At 34.7% G+C, this 15,331-nt stretch overlaps 1 long non-coding RNA gene across 2 annotated transcripts in view; it reads left to right on the top strand.

The window, feature by feature from the left end:
* Window positions 1–15,109, top strand: part of LOC118189331 (uncharacterized) — a 94,482-nt gene extending 79,373 nt beyond the window's left edge. The window contains exons 2-3 of one of the 2 annotated variants that reach the window (XR_004758249.2): window positions 7,642–7,799; window positions 14,818–15,109. This is a non-coding gene — a long non-coding RNA (uncharacterized LOC118189331). Of the gene's footprint in view, window positions 1–7,641; window positions 7,804–14,817 lie in introns of both variants that reach the window. The other variant, XR_004758248.2, reaches the window with a different exon arrangement.
* Window positions 15,110–15,331: the final 222 nt, after the last annotated feature.

The following is a 15,331-nucleotide window of genomic DNA, read 5'->3' as shown; positions in this document are numbered from 1 at the left end:
AATTGAAGAGATGTTATGGTTTTATATGAAGAGTCTCTTATAAAAATGTCAGATTTTTCAGGCATCTTCATTTGTCTTTGGTCTCATAACGCCATTTGATTCTTTTTGAGACTCACTGGTTCTCAGTTTACGAAAACATAAAATTAGGAACTACTATAAAATGTGACTTATGGCCATCCCGGTCCTTGTAAAGTTACGTTACGTTTTAAAAAATTAAATTCAGTTAATAAATCTAGGACAGAGGAATAGTAAACAAAATGTTTAATTTTATCATACCCGTACGGAGGAAAAATATCTGATGTGGACATCACATGACATCTTTGTACGGCCTATAAAATTATGCACATTTCTTGCTGCATTTCATTTAAACTTATTTACCTAAATTTCATTAGTGATATATTTCTCATTCAATCAATTCAGTTCTCACTTCAGGACAAGGAAAATATACATAAAAACTCAAAACATCTCAATTAAAAATCGCAAAATGCAGAAAAACCTAAAACACCAAATAGAGTTAAAAACAGTTTAAAAAAACATATTTTACAATCAAGAGTTTAGTTTAAATTCATTGAAATTAGGCAGAAAGACAGATTTTTCGCTGCACAAAAATTTTGGCCCCACTCGGCAAAAAGACACTGAAGTTGGTGCTGAAACTCATTTAATTCACTATTATAATTTTCAAATGTAAACAAATGGCGGCGTCGTTAGGCTTAGTGGAACTCAACAACTTTTAAATTGTTAATAATTCTACAACTGTCGCATGCAGATTAACTAAACGTCTAAAAAGCTTAAACCGGAAAATAAGAGCAATATAATTTAATCACTTGTAAAGCAAAAAATGCACAAGTTATCAACATTATAAGAATAAACAAACTCAGCTCACCGAGTCAAGTAACAGAGTGGCTATATATATACGACTGATGTGGCGGATTGCAACCCAAAAGAAAGGTTCATATCTACATGTTTATAGCAAAGCCGTCCACAAAATTTCAACATTTTGAGACTACTCGTTTTGGAGTTATGCGAGATACATACATACGTACGTACAGATGTCACGAAAAAAGCATCTTCTGAATCCATCTCACAATCCGTTTGGGAAAAAAAGAGTCCTTTATTCTGTCCGCACGTACAGATGTAATGCAAAAACATCGCAAAATGGATATTTTCGTTAAAATACAATACCCGAAATTTTGGTATCTAGGACTTCCGCCGTCGCCATTTCACCGTGGCCGTTTCACCGTCAAGACATATTTTTCTTTACATGACTGTATTTTATCTTGCCGTATTATACTAGTATTAAATTTTTTTAGTTTAATAATTCTATTAACCTTTTACCTTTTCTATACTTAACAAAGGTTGCTTTTAATATATATAGTTATTTACAAGTATGAGATATAAAAAAATTGCACATAGTTGGAAAATTATGTCAATATCAAAGAGAACTGGGGCTAAACTTCTGATATAACAGAAGTTATATTATGGATTTTAAAATTATGCGGGTACAATATTTACATGATTTGTCAAAATTTCTTGAAATTTGAATCGGCTAGTTCAGAGAAATCACTCATACAAGCAGGAAATTCACATTTTTATGAAATCTGAATGGAACCTTACTCTCTTAAAATTAATATATCATGTGTAACGGTGTATTTGTATAAAACTGTACACAAAAACATTTTACATAGAATGTTTATCAAATTAAATTAAATTATCAAACTGAACATAGTTTAACTCAACTTAAAATAATACGGCAAGCTATAATGCAGTCCTGTAAAGAAAAATATGTCTTGACGGCGAAGCGTTCCGACGGCAAAACGGTCACAGCGAATAGTCCCATTCCCAAATTTTTCGAGATTACGATATTTCCGTTACTTCGTACAAGGAAGGAATAGACGGTAGAAGTGAAAAATAATAAGGAAGGCAAAAGGGAGGGATGTTATGGTTTGGATGAGAAGCCCTCTTCCACAAAACATCAGGTAATTATAGTTCTAGGATAGCTCGTGAAACCTTGCTTTGTCTCTTAGTGGCGTTCGAATTTCTTTGAGACTCACTAGCCCTTCTCTTCCTTCAAAATTTGTCTAATAATATATGTTCTTATCTGTCGAGAGAGAAACATTATGCAATTAATTAGATTTCCGAAGGACGAGGTTAGAGTAATAGTATAACAAAAGAAAAGCAATCATGGATAAACAACAGATAGCTATCACAATATTGTTACGTTATTTTCTGACACCACACGTACTATCGAGACTCTCCACACTACAACTCGCGATGCACTCGACGACACACAGAGCACAGCTCCCGACTCTTCGGTTCAGTCGTTCCCGGAGCTCAACACGCTCTCTCGACGATGCACTAACCACAATACACTACGAGACTCTTTCGGTGCACTCGACGACACACTCGGCACTCGCTGCCCGGCTGTCAACTCGATCCACTCCGCAGGGATTGACTTGCTAGACGAGACACCAACTCGATACTAACTGACTATTAGCTGGCCATACGAGGCGCACACTTTCTCGTGCTCTATGAGAGGCACACACACTAACTGACTGCGAACCAGCAGGGTTTATATAGCTTTCGGCTTGTGTTCGAGAACATTCTGGGCTAATCCGGTAAGAATTCGTTCCAGAAGGTTCTCCAACCGTCCATGGTATATCGCCAATTTTGTCGCCAAATATGGCAAACCTGCCTTCCCTTGCCATTTTATGGCAACCCTAAAACTGCTTTGCGTGGAAGCTATCTTACCGCACCTGTACAATTCGTAGCAATATTATTTCTTTAAAAGGAACGTACATTCCAATTTTTCTACGTAGTGATATTAGAATTACAGTATATAATTCAATATCTAATAAGGTATCTTCATTTTTACTTCTCTGTAACTTTTTATTGTTGTCTCTATTACTTCTGAAGCCCAAAATTATCACCATCTTGATTGGAGATGGTGAATATGCAGCTTACTCAGTGAAACTTGGTCTGAATGTCAGTTTGCGTTTGCTTCGCCGTGACTGGTCCGTTTTTAAGGTTTTTTATGTTAACCAACCAGCTATTTTTGCTTTGGGTATTTACCGTCATTTCTCTGTTCCGTTTTCTCGCCAGGATGCAAATTATTCGCGAGTATTTATAGTAAAAGTAAGTTTATAGTGAGTTTCAAAGACAGAGCACTCTGCCTCTCGAGGCGCGTTACTGAATTGCTAGATGAGATTAGATTAGAAGTCTTCGGCTTTGTAATATAATTGTTGGTACTGAATCTCCGTTCCGGTTAAGCTGAGCCAATTTTCCGTTGAACTGATTTGTGTAGCCTTTGAAGTTTTGTGGTTCGAGATGAGAGTAATAACGTACGATATCAATAAGTTACCACCGAGCTACTTCATTGTGCTTAAAATATGAATGTAAATTTCTTATTAATAGGTATGAAATACGCAAGAGTATTCCAAATAATATCAATTTGTAAGAAGCGAAATAGAGTAAATCCTTATTATGGTTAGCCATATTAAATGAAAAACGTCTTTAATATAAAATTCTTCCTATTCATGCATTTAACTCCAAAGAGTGGGCTATAAGTTTTATTTCTTTCAATATCGCTTCTAGACATGTATTACTTACTTCATAATTTCTCAAAATAAGAGAGAGAATTCTATGAAAACAGTTTTAGTGCTGCTGGGAAAATCCTGTCTGTTGAATATAAAATAAAATTTTTAAGCATTCTTCGACATGCAAAAAAAAAAAAAAAAAAAAAAAAAAAAATCCATTTAGTTAGACAAAAACGCAATATTCTGTATTTGTACACGAAAAATTAGCGGAAATATTGCGGAAAAAATTTGTTAACTTAAATCACATTTTCCATGGAAACGAATTCAAGACATTTAGATAAAATTATAAGAACAATTACAGAATGAAAGTTGAATTTTTAATCATTATTGCTTCTATCTTAATAAAAATACTGAGTTCCAGTTAAATTTATCAACTCAGCGCTTGAAAATGCTGTTTTTAACAAATTTTTCTGAATTCTGTCCGTGAGGATGCGAATTAAAAATCTAATGGCATTTTACTAATTAATGTTATGCTTTATATGAACTACATAAAATTCTAATCTTCACATCTATAGAATGTTGGTGAAACTGTTTCCACAGAACATTTTAAGGAAAACACAACAAAAACAATACATACACACAAACACACACTATATATATTGTTACGTTCTATGGTTTCGTGGATTTGGAGAAACTGATGATAACACTTGACGAAGAATCAAAACACAATTTATTCGCCAGTAAGCACTGTTACGCAGTACAGTTCGAAAGACACGTTTACAGTCGTCGAAAAGCTACAATAAACACACTGAAATAATGAGTAACACAGCCTTCAGGCTATAACAGTAAAGGCAGCTTCACGGCAAAGCGCTAAAGTACAACTCCCGAATCAGTCGATCGGTCTCCACCTAATCTCTGAACTCAACTCCGCTACTACTTTCTCCGCGTATAGGTAGAGTATATATATTTTTAACCTACCTTCGAGAATGTTCCCGAGAACACCGCTAAAAGAGCGTTCTAGAATGTTCTAACTTCGTCTATGGCATATCGCCAATTTTGTCTATAAAAGTCGCCAAATGGGTGATTTCGTGCAAAATGTGGCAATCTTGCCTTTTCAAATGTGGCAGCCTTGCCTGTATTTTAGATTTTTAGAAGGTAAGACAGAACGATAAGTCGTTTATCTCTCTTTAAGATACAAAGGGTTAATATTTAAAGCAATGTGGAACTCTAGATCTTTGTAAATATGCATCTTTATGGGCGTGATAATAAATTGGTTTACTTCAAACTTTCATCTGAGTTTGTAATTACTGTATTTTAGATTTTTAGAAGGTAAAACGGAACGATAAGACGTTTGGCTGTCTTTACAGTTCAAAGACTTAAACCAGTGTAGAATCGTACATCACTGCTAATATTTATCTTTATTCTCATTGCACATATAATAAACAATAATAAGCAATGTAGCGCAAACATAAATATGAATGGGGATTTTATCAATAATAAAAGAGTAAAAATATAAAAGGTTCATGCAGTTATTGTCAAGTTGTAAAGTTGTCGAGCTGATTAATTGAAACAAGAAATGAAGAATCCCAATACACGCGGACTCCTCAATACTCCTCGGCCCTTAGTAACAGGAATAACTAATCGGGAATTCGAAAGCTTTGGTGAGATTACAAAACCCCGTTTTTTTCTCCTCCTTATTTGTAGAGGCCTGGAAACGGGATGGCGTTGACACTCAACCGAGGAATAATTCATGAGTTTCGGATCGGTGAAACTGAAGTTATAGTAAAATAATCAATAATAGATTTCCTTCGGGGTGTTCGAAGTATATACTTTTAAAAATTTCGCTTCTATTAGAAGAGGAAAATTTATATAAATTTAAAATTGACACTTATATAGATTAATGAACAGTATACTTAGTTGCACAAACTTCCTAAATTAGCTGCATGTGTGGCTTTTCTGCGTTTTTTTTTTGCACAAGATTTTCGCACTGATTAAAAAATTACCCTTTTTCCCCCCTCCGCAGTCCCAGAGGACGATTAAAGTAACAAAACACCTAAAAAAGATGAAAATAACCAGATCGTTCTTCTTAAAAAAATATTTTTGCTGTGCGAGAAAAGTGAATCTTTAAAAGCAGAGTAAAGAACAAATTTGAGGTACGGGAAAATTGAAACAGCGAACGGTAAGGTATTAAAACAAATCAATTTTAAAATTTATTAAAAATTCGAATTTTGTGATTGAGAAATCTTTATTCGAAACACGAATTTAAGTATCATTGTTCATTGATGGTTATGTCATTAAAAAACTGCTTTACATAGGAAAAATTTTCTACTAGTGTAAAACTTTGTGTAAACAAAATTATCAAAGATTTCAACAAAGCATGAAAATTTTAAAGCAGTGTATCTGAAGGGAGTCTCTGCCATTCTAGTCAGAAACTAATGTAGGCGTAGAGAATACTCCGGCAGAAGATCATTAAATTGGAAACTTGCAGTTATTTATTAAATATTAGAAGTCTACAATTTTATTATGTGGCTTCTGTAAATATTCCTGCAAAAAATCCAATTATGTTAATTTGTAGAAACGTTAGGTTTATCTGAATCAGGAGACGTCAAAAATGTACCTCACCCTCCCCGGGACTCGAAACAAGAACCTCTTGAATATGGATCGAGTACGCTTCCTATATACCACGAAGGCACGAGAAAGAAGGAAGAAAGTACCTTATATACTCCCCCTTTTAAAGGGCGACTGGGGATTAGGGGACCTAACCGCCAAATCCTGGTGGTGACGAATTATTGCCCACCACTTTTTAGTTCGGCCGCCACTGTAGAGCCATATGGTTATTTTGAAGCAGGATCTGTAGAATACGTGTGGTGTAGGCTTCCAGTTACACCACGAAAGCATGCGGGAAAAAGGGAAAAAGTGATTTATAAATTTATATCATGCGTTTTCTAACTTCATCTGGGGGATGTTGTTTTAACAGTGCAAAAGTAATAATAGAATAGAGTTTAATACTTTTGTTACGATAGATGCACTTTTTTTTTTGATAATATAATAGAAAATTTTATTTATTTGTTTATGAAATGCCAGCCTGTTGGCCACTTGGTCATTAGGTCACTTTCCGATGTTTTTCCACAAGACAACTAAAATTCATTGCGGAACATTCATCAATGTGAGCAGCGGTCATGTTTGCTTCGGTTAAACACAAAATACACACAGAAGAGTCGACAATATTGGAACGAAATAAATGGGCATGAGGACAGACGTGTCCAGTCAGCAGATTCAAAGTGTTCACCGCAGTTATACGAGGAGCTTCGGGAACTAGTTCCGAAGACACTCCAGGAGATAAACTTGGAGAGCCGGAGGAAACTATAGCAGATTTTGCGTTACCCAGGGTGCGACACAAGGAGGCCTGCTACGTTACACTCAATTTAAAGGAAAATAAATTGTTTAAAACATTAATGGCATACCCAGCGTTACCACACTCAGTGAGGTAAAGATCTGCCTTGTGAATCCATTTATTAGTATGACTGGAAAGAGCTGCACTATAGGTGCCTGAGTGTCTTTCAAGGTACTATATGACATTAGGGTCAAACTGAGGTCTGCTGCATAGTATTAAAATATCATAGCGTCAATTCAAAGACGCTGATGATATTTAGAACTATTTCTTGGTATAAGAGCTCACTGCTTCCCGAAGCTTAAGGCAGCAGACTTTATTTTACGTGAAATATATTCAAAATTGTATTATATTTAAAAGGGGTTCTTATAAAAATGAGGCTCTTTCATTTTTAATAAAAGCAAATTAACTATCATTACCCGAAAACGTACGTTATCTGAAATCACTGCTTCTAGGTAGTTCTGATAATGGAGTATATGACGAAGAAAACTCAAGATTTTTAATGCAGTAAATCTGATCTGTAACGTTTTTTTTTTGAAGTTAAATATTTAATGCTGAGACATAAATAAAAGAAATGTATATCTGATATCTTACTGCTTGTCTTATTGTCCAAAAGTATCCTTGTCGTTATATCTGTTAATAAAGAAAATAACACGGATACATAGTTACTTCCTTATACGAAGCAAAAGAAGTATTGAAATAGCAAAAAAATTTCAGGTACCATATTTCAACGGAAATATCCAGTTTGACCATTCCCGAATCCATTGGGATGATTTTCTGCTTGGCGTCTGAACGTACGGACAGAATGAAGGATTTTTCCAAAACGGATCGTAAAATGGATGCAAGAGCGATTTTTTCCGGACGTCTGTACGTACGTATGTATGTAGTTATGTTTTAACATCGAAATTTTGTGTATGAAACTGCTAAAACATTTAGTTGGGCGCATGTCCTTTTTCAATGCAATCGACGGTACCAAACATACGTACCCCTTTGTCGGGCTTTAAGGTTCGTACCCGGCCCTTATTTTCACTATCGTTGGTCGTAGTCGTATACTTCCAATTGTAGAAGTGTCTCAAATGACGAAAATATTAATGTGCCAAATTAAAAATATATATATATATATTTTCGAGAAATAACCAAATCTAATTTTTAACGCGATCTCCTAATTCCTATACTTATGTTTGAGAAAGTTTTGCTCTCCTTATGAAACAATGAAATAGTAAGAAGTTTGACTCCGTGCGATAAAAATTGACCAGGATATTTAATTTCAAAATTTGTGATTTTTGATGTTATTTTCAATTTGCCTCTAGGGATCGATTAATTAGAATAATTCTAGGGATAAAGTTTAGACGAAGTGCAGCAAAACTGTGTATAATTTAATAAGCCGTACAAGGAAGTCATTTGATATCTATACCAGATTTTTCTTTGAAGAAAAACTAAGGATTTACAAAATTTTGCATTTATCTTAATTGCATCCTACTTTAGTTAGGGGACAATTCATTCGGCTTAGAATCTCTGAAGCGTTTGTTTTTATAGTACTGAAGCATTAATTACAATTTTAGAGAGCTATTTCGGATTAGTCCTATTTTCTGATAATACATTAAATTAATAATCAGGAATCCTTTATATAAGCATCCAATAGCACACTGCTATACTGCATCATTAATATACTTTTATTAATCCGAAATTTACATTTTCTGCTTGGCCACTTGCCGAAGCCCAAGTTCAGTATCATACCTATGTGCGGGGTTTTTAGTTGAAATCATTTTTAAGCGAAATATTTGTTAAACTTTATAAAATAATTGAACAGCTACATTATTAACATCTAAGGTAAATGTTTACTCAATAATTTTCTGAATTCTTTTTAATTTTGGAAAATAATGGCAGTGTTTATCATGATCATAACTGAAATCTTGAAACGTTTGTTGTACAATGAAACCTCTCACTCGACCAACGTTTTTTCTTGAAGTCGTCAGATTTTCTGAGAAACACCAAATCCAGTAGAAGCAATGTTTACACAAAAGACAAAACTAAAGACAAGTGTAGGACAGTTTTTTGCAATTTACTGCCTGTGTTTACATTTGGCAGGTCTGGAAAGCACGACTAAGTTGTGGCGAGAGCAAGAGAGAAAAGCTTTGCGTACTGAGAAGGTGGGATATTTATAAGCTCGGCTGATTTGTTTCATTTTTGGAGTCATTAGGTTATTTTAAGGTAAGAAGGAGATGTGAAAAATGTGCAGTGCCCTGGCTGGGACTTGAACCCTGGACCCCTGGAATACGCGTCGAGTATGCTTCTAGTTACACTACGAAGGCATGCGGAATGGAAGGAGAAAATATCTTATATACTCCCCCTTTCAAAGGCGACAGGGGATTAGGGGACCCAGTGCCCAAATCCTGGTGGTGAAGAATTATGTCCATCACGTTTTTAGTTCAGGCGCCACTGTAGAGTCATTAGGTTATTTTGAAGCAAGAGACATGAAAAATCTGCAGTGCCCTGCCTGGGACTCGAACCCTGGACTTCTCGAATGCGCGTCGATTGCGCTTCCAGTTACATGATGCAGAAAGGAGGGAGAAAGGTATGAAGAAAGTATGGAGAAAATACCTTATACTGTTTTAAATGGTGGTCGGATAAAAGCTCATAGCACTGCGGAGTACTGCAGGCGAAACTAACGAAGTAAGCGAAGCATTAGTGATTTTTTTAAGTGGGGTTTAGGCAAATAAAATCAGGAATTCAAATTATGTGAGTAATTTACAATTAATTTTTTAAAATTTTATATCTTACATATATATATACAGATATTCGTAATAGATTGTCTAGTAGAACGCAGGTGATTGTATCCACAATGAACAGCTAGAATTTTGATGCAGTAGAATGCTGAAACGCCGATCCACAAGAAATATGAAATTTAGCAAGCAAAGTATATTTAATTTTGCCTTTATTTCAGTGAGCATGTTGTGGACACAAACAAGGTGGCACATTTATTGTGCCTATTCCAAAAAGCTTATATGTTTGATAACTTTGTGGCAAGAAGACAGCAGCAGACAGACGACAGTCCAGCTAAGACAAAGCGTTGAAAGCAAGTGCGTTATGTTGAAAGTGAAATCTTAATTCAGACTGAGTTAGTTTTGGTTCTCACTGCATTTTGATTAGATGTTTAATATTGCTGTAAAATTACTATTGGCTGTTTGAGTTTTAGTTTCATTTACATCATTAGAATTATGTAAGATTCCTATGACATAGATTTTCCTCGAAATGACTCAGTGCAAATAGAGGTTACTATTTTTAGAATACTAATGGGTAATTTAATGGTAATTCTCTGCTAATTTAATCGTTTACATATTCTTTATTTTTCTTGCATATATATATATATGTTGTATGAACTTAAATCCATTTAGTGCGAATACAAGTTATTATTACTTGCGCAATTGCTGCAAAGTTAGTTAATAATAATTTATTTCATAAACTTAGGAGATAATATAATCAATTAATCAATACTGTTTATGAAATAAATTATATATATATATATATATATATATATATGAAGAGAGAGCTTAGGTTTGTTTTCTAGAATCGCAGTAATCATTGAAATGACTTTAAATTAATTTAATTTAATAACCTAATGGCTAATTTGTAATAATTAGATTAATAACCTAATGACTTAAGTAAGCAACAATATCACAGTCGTTTTAACATTATGTATGATAATTTTTCTTCTAAAAAACGCTTAATGGAAAGTACTTATAAAATAGTTCTTCAGTATTGATTGCAAAAGCATATGCAGCATATAGCAGCACAGTCGAACTCCAAATACCAGGACTAAGTGGGCTATAATTTATTCGGATATTCCTCAAATACTGTTATTTAACCTTTTTTTCCCTCTAGGGTAGACAAACATTTGTAGTTATACAAATGAGAAAATTTTAACTTTTTTTATCACATTTCACTTCAACAAAATCTTTCAGTTAAAAGAATAAAACATTTTATATAAAACAAAACGCAGTTTTATTAACAAATGTAAAAAAAAAGGAAAATAATACTTAAATATTAATTATTAATGATCATGTTTTTCGCTATATGTACATGAATACGAGCCAGGTTTCCTTAGAAAGTTCTCAATGAAAACCCAACCCATTTAGGTAATTGATTCTCGTGTGCTCTGGATTATTCAATTACATAAACAAAGTACCTTAAATTGACGGAATATCTTAGTTTAGAACATAACACTGCAACTATATCTGGACCAGGCATAATTGAGTGATGCTAATTTTTAGATACGCAGACTTAAATGCTTCCAGATAAAATATTCCACAGAAAAGTAACCTCGACCGAATTCGAACATGACATAAAAAATTATGAGTAAGAACCCAAGCTTTTATTTTTCTTCTAATATTTCATCGCGAGATGAAACATCCACTTAACTTTTCTTATTATCGTCTGAAGAAAGGATTGTTTGCTCTGCGTTATTTTACATGAGCAAAAGGCCATAATTGAAAAGATGCGTATTCTTGCGACTTTATAAATCATACTGCTCATAAACTATCAAAAAATTAGGACGGCTGTGTTGATAAGTGTAGGACGTGACCTAGTTGGTTTGTTTTTAACTTGTTAAAGAACGGATCTGGTATCGTTTGAATACATATATTCTGTTTTATTTCCATTAGCTTTGTTTTGTTTGTTATCTGATAAAGTATAGAGATGACCTCTTTCTATCCCTAAGATTTATGCTAAAATTTAACACATCAGGAGAATCCTTGTGATTTTTATATTATTTATCGTGATATTCAGTTTGACTAGGTTCTCGTTTCTTTACATTGACCAGTATTCAAATTCCTTCCGACTAAATAATTTTTTGTACTGTTACATTACAAAAATTAATTAATTTACAAATTCTTTTCGAGATCAAAGTCTGAATATTAAGAGCAGTATTTTCCATACAGACATTTAAAACTTATTTAACAGCCATTAAAAACACAATGACTTAAAAATTAAATAGGGAAATTAAAAATACAACTAAATTCTTTAGAATCGTATACAGCAGTGGTCTCAAACTGGCCGCATGCGGCCCCCGAAGTAATTTTATGCGGCACGCGAATTCCAATTATGAGTTTGTTCCAAACACAGTGTTACAAAGATTTCAAGATTTTTATTATTAGAAGTCGGTGTTTACATTATTTTCTTTACTATTAAAAACCAACGTGAATAACGCATCCGAAAATGTATAAATGGAGCTAACTAATTTACGATGGAATATAAATCTTAATCAAAGATTTGAAGACACACACTTTATAAACTTTTATTCGTACTTGTGAAAAAACAAGTAAGTTCAGTTACGAACTTTTGCACTAAAAATAATCCCCTTTTTTATTTCCAATGGCAGATTGTGAACAGTTACAGCAAAAAACAAGAACAAAGAACACAGAATACAGCAACAAATTATTAAAAAAATGCTGTAACAAAGTCCATTAGTCTGACATATGTCTTGTCTCCCAGTGACGCTCGGCGAGGAAAGTCTTGCGCAGAGCAGAAGAGTAGAGAAGATGTGCGGCGTCCATCACCTCTCCAGAGCTGCACAGAGTGCATATTAGAGAAAGAAAAATTTTGAATCCATTGAGATGATATCATAGGCAGTCATATCCTGTGGCAAGGCGGAATTCAGCGACTGCTCTACGCCTTGGGCCATTACATAAATTTGGGATAGCATCAGAGGAGGAGGAGACATAATGCCAGTTGTAGATCTTTTAGCCACTACGAAGTGTTACCAGGTGCACCACGAGGAGGTAGATCTACAGCGCAACCAATAATAAGCCCTTTGTTCAGGAATACATTTATTCAGGTTGTAGGGTCTCATAGAGAAACTTGTGTCTGAGAACTGGAGTAGGAAGAAACTACACAAGAGAAGGGTTAAAATACCCTTTATTAAATCTGAGAATTTACAATGCGTCAACTTGACGCTAGCAAACTTCGCTTCTGCTTGGGCGGTAACTGAAAGTCAGATAATTGAAACTAAAAGTTGAGATAGTATTAACAAGAGATAGAACTAACCTATAGGGATCAGCGAGATCCCGTAACTTAAACCCCCTTCGAAGCTAGTGGCAGCAGATAAATGCAATTTAAGCCACTTGAACCAGAAATAAGCAAACGTACCTAAGGCAGAGACGGCAGCTAGAGTCTAACTCTCCCTTTCTCCTACCGAAACTCGGCTTTTAACTACTTCCTTCAAAACAGAAAATTTGCATTCGTTCACGCACGCTAGAACATTTAACTATTCTGGCACTGACAATTAGGGGAATGAAGGCTTAGAGAAAGTCTGAATTTAAAATTTTAATTGTTAGTAAAAATAAATATAAATCCCTACAAGGGTTCATCTGGAATGTAGAAGGACTGAATTTTCTTTAAAAATGTATTCACAATTTTGACACATTGACTCAATAGTTTTCAAAATATGCCCCTTCTGCATCAACACAGCGTTTCCAGCGACTCTGCCAATCAATGAAGACTCTCTGGAACGCACAACCTGGAATGCTCTTCAGCTTCCTCGTTACGGTCTCTTGAATGCCTGGACCGAGCCCCAGAGCCGTCCTTTCACGACCCTTTTCAGTCGGAAGAAACGGAAGAAGTCTGAAGGAGCGACATCTGGGATGTAGGGTGGCTGGAGAAACTGTGTGATGTTATGTTTGGTCAGAAAGTCCAGGTGTGGCTCGGCGCATCGTCGTGATGGAGCCTCCATGATCTAGCGATTGCTGGATGGACGCGGGCGACTCGTTTTCTAAGTACAGGCATAGCCCAGATGTCTCTCCTTTATACTTCTTCCCCCGACTGGAAAGGGTCGTGAAAGGACTGCACCACGGCTCGGTTCAGGCCATTTAAGAGGCTGTAACGAGGGAGCTGAAGAAAATTCTAGTTCCTGTGTTCCGGAGAGCCTTCAGTGATTGGGAGAGTTGCTGGAAACGCTGTATTGATGCAGAAGGGGCATATTCTGAAAACTAATTAAGTCGGTGTGTCAAAATTGTGAATAATTAAAAAACAAAATCAGTTCTACTACGCGAAGAACCCTGTATGTAAGCGGCTTTTTTCACAGTTGATAATTAATAAGAAAATAACCGGATTGAACGATGAGCATCTACAATCCGGGATGATGTCTAGTAATTTCTCTCTATGGCTACAAACGTTATCAGAAACGAAACGCCATTAAGTGTGAAGATGTAGTAAGTAATAAAAGTTTATAATTATTAACTTACAAACATATGTATTTTTATGTTTGCTTCCAAGGAAAATTTAATAAACAAGAGAAAGTGAATAAGATGTCATTATTTACTCTCAAATTTTGCCCCATTTGGAACATTTTCTCTGACAAGTTGAAGTTTTCGTAATTTCTTTCAGTTTAAAAGCAAGTTTAATAAGATTTAATTAAATATATTAGAACTATTTTAAATAAAGTTCAGTCTGAAGGTTTAATATTTAATTGATAATATATTTGTTTTACAAAGTGTAACCAAACAAAAGTCTTGCAGTTACCAAACTTTGGATTTCAGATATGAAAATAAACATAAGTTTGAATCTCTTTTTCTGTCGTGATATTATTATTACTATATATATATGTTTTGGAAAATACTTAGAGAAAGTTAAGTAATAGTAGTAATTTAATCACTAATAGTAGTGAACAACCTAAATAACAACAGAAAGACGGTAAATATTTCCCATAACATATATGTGACTGTGAAATAAATATGTACATGTAGGCACTTAATGTAGTATATAATACAGATATTAATGAGCTTGACAGCTTCCATGACGCGTTTCAGCATGTCTTGTGAAGTAAAGTATACTTCGATTGACATAAATTTTAAGGCCATCAGTCAACTGTAAATGCTTTGCAAAGATTCTGTCTTTCAGGTAACCCAAGGAAAGATCTTCGATGCTGTTAAATATGGATAGCGGATGGCAAAGTCCAATCAATCACGAAAGCCGGAAATCAGACCATTTGGAAACGTCTGTCGGAGTACAATCGAACTTTATCCTGCCGTTAAACGCAGTGTTGCCTAAGCAATAGTGCGATATTGGCTATTTTTGACAAACGTATGATACTAAAATTTATGGATATGTGATTTGGTGAATTCTCTGCTTCTCCATCAAATGTGCATATGTTAATATTGTAGCAATTAAAATTTATTTACAATAAAATGTAATAATTTAATTAGGCTGAAAGAAAAGCTGGCAACTGACAATCTACGATCGTGGCCCATGAGCGCAATTTTCAATACTAGTCCCTGTTGCTTCCACGTCTTCAATGATTGTTTTGGCTTAATATTTTGGTGATCTGTGAGTAGAAAAGTATGAGTCAGGGTACAGCTGTTGTGTTAATTAATCCCCGAATTATGAATAACGTAAAAAAATACAACATCAGTCC

The sequence above is a fragment of the Stegodyphus dumicola genome, chromosome 12 (genome assembly GCF_044657685.1).
Source record: "Stegodyphus dumicola isolate Sdum_Otavi_A_Nest chromosome 12, ASM4465768v1".
NCBI lineage: Eukaryota > Metazoa > Arthropoda > Arachnida > Araneae > Eresidae > Stegodyphus > Stegodyphus dumicola.
This window is presented reverse-complemented; position numbering and strand designations above follow the sequence as displayed.